Below are 11132 nucleotides of genomic sequence, written 5' to 3'. Positions count from 1 at the left end.
GCAATAGAATATGCTCCGAGTATGTGAGGGAGGGAGAGGGATATTTTAATGATTTGTCTTAGAGCCACAACTTGGAATTTTTATATATTTGACCTTGTTTAGTGTAATAAAAGAGTCGGTTGGAAACAAACTGTGCCTTTCTGCATACGGATTGCTCTTCAGTGACAAACCCAATTGCATTAAAAAAAGAAAAATCTATAAACTTTGGAAATCAGGCCTCGAGAAGGGTGCCACTTAGGAAAACATGAAAATCTGCATTTGTGCATATGAATGAGCACGCTGACATTGTCCAGTGAACTGTGCAGCATTAGCTGGCCTAATTTAGCTGCGATTTTCGAAGGAACATACGGGAGCTGGCTGCCCAGCTCCTTTTAAAAATTGCAGCTGAATGCCCGTCTGTTTTGCCGTCACAAAAGATGGCTTTTGTAAGTGTCCCATGCTTTCCCCTCGCTGCAAATTTGGCCTCAAAATTGGAAGTATGTCTGAGGAGGCATGAAGCGGTTTGCCGTGTCGTGCAGCTGCGAGACAGCTAGAAGTCAGATGGATTCGGGGCGGGGGGGGGCTTGGAATAAAAAGCTGTTTGTTCAGAGTTAAAGAAAAAAGCAGCCACATAGACAAGGCCGCTGCTCCTGCTGCTCACAGCGCGGTGTGTCCGAGCCTCGGCGAGGGCTGGAACGGCAGAAATCGGTGACGGTGACCGAGGCAGGATCCAGCAGTAATCGCTCTGTGTGTTTTTTCAGCTGTCCGGTTACCCGAGCATCCCGCAGCCTCCGCAGGCTGGGAAAGGCGTGCGGAGCAGGGAGCAGCCCGGACGCGGTCGCCCAGGCGAGGTAACGCCGGCTTGAGCCGCCCGGTGCGGGTTCAAGCGCAGGGATAACCGAGGAGGTGCAGCGGCGCCTGGGCTCCTGCCGCCTCGCCTCCACTGCGCTGGAAGGACGCTTACCTCGCCGTTACCTTTAAGCTTGTCGTTATCTCTGTGTGAGGCAATGCAGCCAGCTACAGGCGTCCAGCTAAGCACGTGCTTCAGTGTTTTAAAGTGCAGAAGCCTTCATTTAACGATGAATTTGCAGATGAAAGAAATTCTGAAATGCTTCAGGCATTTAACTATCACTGAAAAAGAAGGGTACGGTGGCAGCGCTCTTCGCTTGCGATAACGCTTCTTGGGCAATCATCTCGTGGAAGCCATCATGCGATGGCTGTATTTGATCTTGAGCTCAGAAACAGGCCGGGAGCAGCAAAGCCCGAGGTCGCAGCTGGGATCGGGTGCAGGCACCCCAGGCTCGCCTGGGTCGCTCCGTGCGGATGCAGGGTGCTGCTGGCGATGCCCCTGGGTGTTGCGCGTGGCCTCCAGCTGCTGCTCCGAGAGGCCGCGTCTCCCAGGGGGCCTGCGTCCCATCTGCCAGCCCTGCGCGGATGCCTCGGGTGCTTGAGGGCCGCTCCGACGGCGCCACGCGCCTAGCCGTGATCCCAGCCGATCCTTTGTGTCTCCGGGCAGGCCAGCTGGCAGCGCCGCCTTGTTTTCCTCTGCTACAAAATGAGGATAACGCGACTTGTTTTGTACCGGGTATAGCAAGTACGCATCAGATCCTCTCTGCTGAGCAATTTTCCTGTTGGAAGCGTAGGTTAGGGGTTTCACGTGGTCAGCATTAAGTGTTCCTGCCTGTAGTTCAGCTGCAGTCTTGTAGCATCAACACCGTTCTTGCAGCTTGATTTGTTAATAATTCAAGAATTCTTGATACCGGGCGCATAAGTTGCCACCTACGAGGTTACTTTCAAAAGGAGCTGTTTCTTGAGATGCGCACGGCGGCTCTCGGGGCGTTCGTGGCGTGCCTGATTCCTGTGAATCGGACATGCTGTGCTTCGCACGTTGTGCAGTTCCCGTGAAACGCTTCCCGAAAGATGGCTCTGTTTGCGTGAGGTAAATTGCGGTATGCTGGCAACGGTGTAGGCAGACACAATCCACCTTTCTACAGCAGCATGGGACAGAGCTCTGGGGCTTCTGCTCCTTCGGGGCTTGCCATTCATTTTCTCCGTGTCAGAGGAGACTTCAAATACCAGTTCATCGTTGCTTGGAAAACAACATTTCCTTTTCTATGGCGTGACATTATCGTTGTTGTGTAAATTCCGTGTTGATAGCTGGGGGAAAATGCCTTAGAAGGGGGATTTAAAGGCATGTGATCAATGCTCATCGGTGCTAGGGAATAGTTTCTGTACAGTTCAGGTTTTGCTGTCCTCCTCCCTTTTATTTTTGTTACTGAACAGGGTGTTCTGGCTGCCCTTTGGCAAAGCACGTGTCGCCCGTTCGTGGGCCCGAGCCTGCTGCCTCCCCAGGAGCAGACCCGAGGCCCCTGCGGCTGCGTCCAAGTTGCCTTGCTGTCGCACGCCCTGGGGTTTTTACCCACGACCCCCGTTCAGGTCTGCGACTGAGCTGGGACTTCTGCTGCCTCGGGGCCTGGATTTCCTCCGGCTGGAAACGCAGGCTCGCCAAGCAGAAGCCGGAGCCGCGAACCTGCTTTCTCTTTAGCGACGGCCGCGGCGTGCGCCTGAGCCCCCGCGCAGGCGTGGGGCCGAGTCCGCGGTTCGGAGCGATGCAGAGCGGTGTATCGCCTGCGGCGCGCTTTGCCAGGAGGTTACTCGCGATATTCAGATGGAAGGTAGGATCCCAGTCTCGGGGGATGAATAAAATTTCTTAAGTCAGCAAACAAGCAGTGATACATTTTTAGCTTTGTTGCGAGTATTGGAAAGCATCGTGCCAGCTCCTCAGCTCTCATCTTTCCCTTATTTAAAGACATATTGTGACTTAAGTGCTTACTTCTTTTTTTCCCCCTCTGAGTAGTTCTTACCCCCAGAAATTCAGTATTCCCATTTAGGAATGGTTTCCAGGCTTCTTTCTTACATCTCTTCCCATAAACTTGAAATCACCTGGAAGTCCACTATCAGAAAACTTCTTTGAAAGCCTGTTCCGTATGGGAAACGTTTTTGGTGATACGTTGAGACGAGGTGTGGGTACGTACGTGTGGATCCGTGGTTCTGGAGCTACCTCGTCGCTGCTGGCTGTTGTCCCCTGACCTTTCGTGCAGGGATTTGGTGAGGGGGTTTGACCCTTGGTACCTGAATTTCAATCTGATGCCTCCAAGCTCTGAAACAAAATTCCTCTCTTGCTTTATATTGCCGATAGCAATATTTCTTCTTTCTCTCTGAAGCTGGTGTTACAGTATTTCGTTGCTGCGTGTATTCTTACGCCATATACAAAAAATGAAGACTTAATGCATAGTAGAGATCCTTGGAGTGGTTGCATTAATTGGAATTACACCAGAGACCACAGTAAGTCCCGCTGGTGCGCACTGGTGAAAAATGCTGTGAAAACAGGATGTTACAAAGAGAAGTTTGCAGGTTGTCTGTGGTTTTTAACGGAGGGAAGAGACCCCTGAAAGCACCGTACCCGCTGCTCGGGTCAGCTTCATCCAGCGTTCCTGCCTGGAGGAGGAGGAGGAGCAGCGCCACAGGAATCAACTTTCCTGGAGCTTGCTCAGCAAAGCACCGCGTTTCATTAATTGGTTCCAGCACTAATTGAAGGCGGGTGGTCCGATCGCAGGTACGGCAGATGTTTTATAAACCCCATAGCCTCCGGAAGAGGTCCAGCCTTTGGAAGGAGCGGGTTTCCCCTGCGCTGAGGGTCACCCTCCAGCCCAGGCACAGCCCTTCAGCTGACTTGTAAAGCACGAACCAGAAACCGGGGCTGATTAATCAACCGTATTTGGTCACGAACTTGTTAACGTTTCGAAAGGTCTTTGCGGGAGCTGTTGAAAAGTCAGTTTGATTACATCAGCTGCACGCTGCGTTTCTAGGGGCGTGTAGCTGGAACACCCTCGGCATGCGAGATTAACACAGAGGTTCCCTGGGAGTATATTTTCCATAGTCTCCAGGAGAAAAATAGGTAACTTTGCTGATATAAACGTGCAATATGTTATATATTATGTTATAGATATGTTATATATGCAATATTATATAAATGCTCTTAAAATAAGGTGGAAAGGTGTGGAAATGTACAGCAAGGATCTCTGAAAATTAGGGCTGGATCGATCGGGTCAGTTTTGTGATGATACACATGATTCAGAGAAGAAAAGTACGAAATGTAAACGTTCTGGGCATCGGTTGCTGCCTTGTTACGGTGCCGCGTGAGGAATTGTTTGGCCAGGTGCCATGGGTTATTCTCACAAGCCAGGTAAAGCGCACAAGAGCAGTGCCGTCGGTGATGGGAGCAGAGGAGGGCGAAGGGGGAATTGCCCGTGTGGAGGGCAGAAGGAACTGTGCTCTTGGTCTTTAGACCAAGATATTTTCATATCTTGCTGCAAATTTTTGATATTTTGATATTTTAATTTATATTCTCGCCCACTGTCAAATGTACAAATAAAATTTGCAGGTAGCATGGAACGGGGAGGCATTTTGTAAAGCCGGTGGAGGGTCGGAGACAAGGACCGCTGTTTTCAATGCTACAGACCTGGCGTCAGCTGGGTGGGCGGTGTTCCCCCTCCTCCCGCAAAACGGCTTCGCGGTGTGGAAATGTGAGCAGCCTTGCCCTGTTCATGGACATCCCTCCTCAGCCCTCCTGCAGGTGCTGCCTGCCTTCGGGCGCGTTCGAGGGAAGGTTGGGACGCTTCCAGTCCCATCGAAAGGCGGTGGCCAGAAGTGCTTCTGTTGAAAACAGGTAAGAGTACGTATTATCGAGGATTTTTGTAGTGTGGCTGGGCAGCTGCCAGACCACGCAGCAGCACCTGCAGCATCCTGCAGGATGGAGGACGCGCGGCCAGGAGCCTTGCAGCCGTAAGAAACTTCTCAAGTACGAACAGATGCGATGATTGTATCAAATAGAGGATGAGTTTATTAAATGAACCGCAGGGAGCGAGGTGCGGATAGCTGCTTTGCCTTAGCGTGATCCACCCGGCACAGTTTGATGTTGCACCGTGTCTGGTCCGCGGGAGGTCCTGGCTGCTGCATGCACTGCCATAGCGCCTAGGTGCTGCAGGGCAGGCTGGCGACCGGGGTGCTCTGCCGGCATAAAAACAGCCACCTTCTCCTGAATGTTAGAAGTAGGTAGCGAGACAGAGGGCAAGCGGGAAAGCTTTACACCGTGGTTCACCCAGAGCGTGGTATTTCCGAGAAAACTCAAGCTGCCCTGAAGTTTCCTTCGTCAGCGTGTCTGTTGGATCACGCTGTCCCCGATTATTTCTCCCCTGTATACTGGGGGAGGGAGGGCAGTTCATTGCTGGACCGGCACGGGAGGGGACGAGCTCAGGAGCGTGCCACCAGGCTGTGATATGAAATTCTGCTTTAATCGCTGGCTCTGAAACCTGGTTTCTTGTCATCTCTTGCCTTTTCTTGCTGACTAGCTGGTTGGAGCAGCAGTGTGACATAACAAAAAAAAGTAAGCTATGATCCTCTGCAGTGCTAGGATTTTAGGCATTTCCTATTTGTGTGCGTATTTTGATGGCCAGTGAGGAAAGACAAGATCCTTGTCTCTTCTCCCTAGTAACAAGTGATAGGACGAGAGGAAACGGCCTCAAGCTGCGCCAGGGCAGGTTTAGGTTGGATATTAGGAAAATCCTCTTCACCGAAAGGGCTGTCAGGCCCTGGCCCAGGCTGCCCAGGGCAGGGGTTGAGTCTCCATCCCTGGAGATATTTAAAGAACAGATAGATGTGGTGCTTGAGGACATGGTATAGATGGACTTGGCAGTGATGGGTTAACGGTTGGACTCGATGATCTTAAGGGTCTTTTCCAACCTTAACGATTTTGTGATTCTATGATTCTATGAAAGGAGCAAAACGACAGTAGCCAGTGGAGCGGTGAGGGGATAGGTACAAACTGCCCGGACCTGGAGTACCACGGTGCGGCAGGTACGCAGAGAGAGCTGAGGTCTTGAGAGACCTCAAAGCTAATTTAATAAATTGCTGTTTTGTAGTTACAAATTCAAATTCTTAAGAAGGGCTAGGAAGAAAAGCTCAGGAAAATAGGAAAACGGGGCCTTTTCTTTGTCAGATGCCGATTTAACTCAGCAATCTCTGATCCCTAGCTCCTGCGGTTTAACATAAGCTAGTGAGGACTGAACATCTCGCTTGCAGTTACAGGCAGGGGTCAGCGAGATGCGGGTCCTGGCGTGCCGCGCCCGGCGCCGAGGCGGGTGACAGCCGGCGCCCGCGGGACGCAGAGTTCGGCGCCCGCCATCTCCCTCCGCTCCGACTGCGCCGACGAGGTGACGTGGGCCCACTGGGGATTCTCGGTGAAACTCTGCTGACCTGGATTTGAACTGCTGAGCTGTAAACCAGGCTGCACCTACCTTGCATGCCCAATCCCAGAAGCAATCAGCCGTTGTTTCGGAGTCACGCCTGTCTCTGCCTCGGCTGCTTGTGGGTTAAAGCTTACCGGCGGCAGAAATGTGGACTCAAGCGTTCAGGGTGCTGCTAATAAAAAGCAGTGGCAAGGCTGGCCCACGTCTGGAATGACACAGTCTTTGAGCTGGAAAAGACCTACAAGGCAGTGCAGTCAGCGTCCTGGCCAGCAGGAGATTGCTTCTTAAAGGGCGTTTGGAATTTTATTTGTACAGTCTAGTCATAACAGACTGAAGGAATTGGGTTTCCCTCGCTTACCCCTGGCTTTTCTCACCCTCCCCCTGGAGCTGGCGGCTGCACAGCTGAAGTTAAAGCACACTGAAGCCTTCAATCACGTTTCCAGGCTGCTGGCGGTCTTCTGGGCTAGTGAAAATCCTTCCCTTCCCGTTGTCGGCTGGGGCTGTTGAGGCGCAGAGGCGCTGGGCTGCATCTCCAGCCCACAGGACTCTCTGGCCAGCGAGCAGTTACTGGTGTGGCCGCGCTTTGGCACACAAGCCGCCCCGTTGCCCCCAGCGTGTGCGTGTCCGGCAGCAACCCCTGCCTGCGAGCGGCTCCATCTTACTCCCACCTGGCCTTCGGCCTTTGCCTCCGGTGCCACGGGGCTGCTCTCCCCCGTCGCTGCAATGGCTAAGCTGTCCTCGGAGGCTCTGCTCCGCTGTTCTTTTTCCTTTTTCCCCCTGACTTTGAGGGTTCGGTGCGTACGGTGGGGAGATACTGAAGCAGCCTCAGGGCGCCCGTGTTGGCACCGGGGCCAGCTGCCCGTGGGAGCTCCCTCCACCTGAAGTCATTAACCCTCAAAGAATTTTTAAAAGTGATTTTGGATTTGACATGTGTCTTGTTCATGTGCAGGCTTGGAAAGTCTGGGTTTTTTGCTGATGTCCTTAATCTCTGCTGCGGAGGGTTCCTCACGGCCATTAGAAATCGGGTCAGCGGACTCAAATTGGTCAGCAGAAGGTTCCAGCTTTGATATCTTTGTGTTTACCTAAAAGCAGAGGGATACCCGGCCTTCCCGGGCAAAATGCTTCATGCCCCATGTAACACTGGAAGTGTTTATTACCCCAAACGAGCTCCGCAGCACAACTGGCGGGAGGAAGCCTCCGAGGGGAGCATGGTCACCGTGACCAGTTGTGTTTGCAAAGCTGCGACAAGCATTTGCCAAAATTCCTGTGACCGTTCGGTTGAATCCACTTCAGCTCAGCCTGCCCGGCTCCTCCTGGTCCACCCAAAGCTCGAGTCGCCTCCGCTGCAGATGTGTCGTGCTCGGCAAACCCTCGGCGGCTGGAAAGGCTGATGCTCCCCTTCCCCCGGAGCGCCCGGTTCCTGATCAGCGCGCTGGAGTGCCATTCGGACTGACAGCGTTGTGTGAGACATGTGGAGCCCAGGCTGCTCGGAGACGCTCGCCACTTCCCCCCGAACTGCCTCTTTTCTCTGCACCGATTTGTTTCTTGTTCCCATCTGGAGCCTAAACAGCAAAATTCCCATAGCGGGCGAGACAGAGCTGGGATCTGCTTTTACCTGAAGTGTGCATTCTCCTTTTGACCGTTTATCAGCTGTTTGCCTGCAGAATTTCTCCATGGTGACAAAAAGGTGAATTTCCCTAAAATCTCCGTGTATCAAATAAGAGCAGTACAGCCTCGGCTCAGAGAGGCACAGCAAGGACTTGCTGTGGTCCTGCTCCATCCCAGGCCATGCCGTGTGCTGGGGGACTTTGGGGGAGAGCCAGAGTGGGCTCTACCCTTCCCATCCCCTCTCTCCTCTTCTCTCTGCCGCTCCAGACCTCCGTTTCCCACCGGGAGCTGGGGGTGACACGGCCGAAAGAAGTCACGCCGTCTTCCAGTATCATCACTGGAGTAAAAAGTGCCTGGTGCTCGAGGGTGTGGGTGCATGACTGGAGGGATTCAAACGGGGAAGGGACAGACGGACAGCTTCTGTGCCGTGCGGTTGTGCCAGCCTTTGGAGGGTTTCCCAGCTGGAAAACACGTGTCCTGGTTTGTGGTCGGAGTTCAGTTCAGGTTCTTTGTTTATTTGCATGGAAAATGAGGATGTGGTTTTTTTCAGCTGCTTTGCAAAACCAGTATTTGGGCTGTTACTTTCTCTTCCCTGTGATTTATCCCCCAAATAAAACTCCCATCAGGATGACATTTCCCCATTTCACTTCACACGGCAACGTTGCCTCCTGACCATCTGACATCTCCCTCTGCTCTCAAAAGCTGACCGAAACATCTTGGTTTTCTTACGAGCACGAGAGCCGAAAAATCATAGCCTCCCTCTGCTCATGCAAGCTGCCGCTCACGTGGCGGCCCCCCATGCTGCGGCGACCGCATTCCTGAGGAGTCCTTGAGGATTTTCTTCCTTGTGTGCACCCTAAAAGCAAAGTCTGCCTCGTTAGGTTAGAGCTGAAGAATCGCAGCTAGGCGGTCGGTCATCGGCTTCGGCAACCAAAGGAGCAGAGATATTTTAGGTTCAAGGGTTTCCCATTAGAATCGTAGAATCGTTAAGGTTGGAAAGGACCTCTGAGATCATTGAGTCCAACCATTAACCTAGCTGCCTGGTCCACCTCTAAACCATGTCCCTAAGCACCACATCCACACATTTTTTTAATAATTCCAGGGACCATGATTGCACCCCTTCCCTGGGCAGGCTCTTCCAGTGCCTGACCACTCTCTCTGTGAAGAAATTTTTCCTAATACCCAACCCAACCCTGCCCTGGCGCAGCTTGAGGCTGTTCCCTCTCGTCCCATCGCTTGTTCCTGGGGAGCAGAGACCGACCCCCCCGGCTCCAGCCTCCTTTCAGGCCATTGCAGAGAGCGATGAGGGCTCCCCTCAGCCTCCTCTTCTCCAGGCTGAGCCCCCCCAGCTCCCCCAGCCGCTCCTCCCCAGCCTTGTGCTCCAGCCCCTGCCCCAGCCTCGCTGCCCTGCTCTGGCCACGCTCCAGCCCCTCCATGGCCGCCTTGGGGTGCGGGGCCCAGCGCTGAGCACAGCATTCGAGGGGCGGCCTCACCAGTGCCCTGCGCAGGGGGACGATCCCTGCCCTGCTCCTGCTGGCCACACCGTTCCTGACACAAGCCAGGATGCCCTGGGCCCTCTTGGCCACCTGGGCACCCTGCTGGCTCATGTCCAGCGGCTGTCGACCAGCACCCCCAGCTCCTTTTCCACCAGGCAGCTCCCAGCCGCTCCTCCCCACGCCTGCAGCGGTGCCTGGGGTTGTTGTGACCCAAGTGCAGGACCCGGCCCTGAGCCTTGCTGACCCTCACCCGGTGGCCCCGGCCCATCGCCCCAGCCTGGCCAGGTCCCTCTGTAGGGCCTTCCTGCCCCCCAGCAGATCAACACGCCCGCCCGACTGGGTGTCATCTGCAAACTGACTGAGGGTGCCCTCGATCCCCTCATCCAGATCATCCGTGAAGATATTGAACAGGAGCAGCCCCAACACTGAGCCCTGGGGACACCACTGGTGACCGGCCGCCGACTGGATGTGACTCCGTTCACCACCACCCCCTGGGCTCGGCCGTCCAGCCAGTTTTGTACCCAGCGCAGAGAGCACTTATCCAAGCCACGAGCAGCCAGCTTCTCCAGGAGAATGCTGTGGGAGACCAAGGCCTTACTAAAGTCCAAGTAGACAACATCCACAGCCTTCCCCTCATCCACCAAGCGGGTCACCTTGTCATAGGAGGAGATCAGGTTGGTCAAATAGGACCTTCCCTTCATGAACCCGTGCTGGGTGGGCCTCACCCCCCGTTTGTCCCGCAGGCGCTGCGTGATGGCACTCAGGATGATCTGCTCCAGGACCTTCCCCGGCACCGAGGCCAGGCTGACAGGCCCGTGGTTCCCCGGATCAGTTATGTAGTGGCACAGACACGGAGGTGGCCATGGTTTCTTATTCCTCTGGTTTTACTAATGAGAGGGATTTTTTTTTTTTTTTTTTTTTCCCATCGCAGGCTTTTGAGATTGGCAGGATTCACCCTTAGGGGCTCGTTGCTGTTTTCAGTGAAAAGGGGCAAGTCTGTCTTTGATTTTATCCTTGTAAGCGGCAGCTGCTCAGACGCATCCCCCGGTCTGCCCAAGCCGTTGCGCCCCGCGGGTCCTTTCGGGCGCGCTGCGTTACGGGGGATGTATCACACCAGGATTAGGGAGCGAGCTCTGCAAGCGACCTCGGAGGAACCCGAAAGCCAACGCCGACCTCGCAGCCTTCATCCAAGGAGCATCTCAGCACCCGGCACGGAAATGGGAGACTGGGGCTTCTCCCTCGGACGATGTGGTTAACCTTTAGCAAGTGCCGTTAAAATCTGGCGGTGGTGGATGAGGCGTGTGGATCCGAGCTGAGCGCAAGGATGATCTCTAACATAAAATTGGCGAGTTTGGGGTGGGAGGAGGAGCCTGGGGACGGGCAGGAACGCCGCAGCGTGCGGCCAGCCTGTGCTCCGCGTTCCGAGGCAGCTCCTCCTCAAGGCGGAGGGGCTGGGTGATGCCATGGAGGAAGATAAAAAGGAGCTGGTGAAGTCTGCAATGGAGAGGAGCCTCTGGCACTGGACCCTGCTGCCTCTCATAGCTTTTGTGCTCCTGGGGAGCTGACCAAGGAGCATCGCCCTTATGCTGGGCACACCTAACCGCACCGCAGCATCCTCGTGAACCGTGGCCTCCCCGGCACGTGCAGCGGTGCCGACGAGCGGGACTCTGCCCTAAGCAAGCGGCGTAGGTGCTGCGTGACCCTGCGGGGCTGCAGACCGGAGCTGGGCCAACTTTAAGTC

Source organism: Platalea leucorodia (genome assembly GCF_965183815.1).
Source record: "Platalea leucorodia genome assembly, chromosome: 22".
NCBI classification, from domain to species: Eukaryota; Metazoa; Chordata; class Aves; order Pelecaniformes; family Threskiornithidae; genus Platalea; species Platalea leucorodia.
This window is presented reverse-complemented; position numbering follows the sequence as displayed.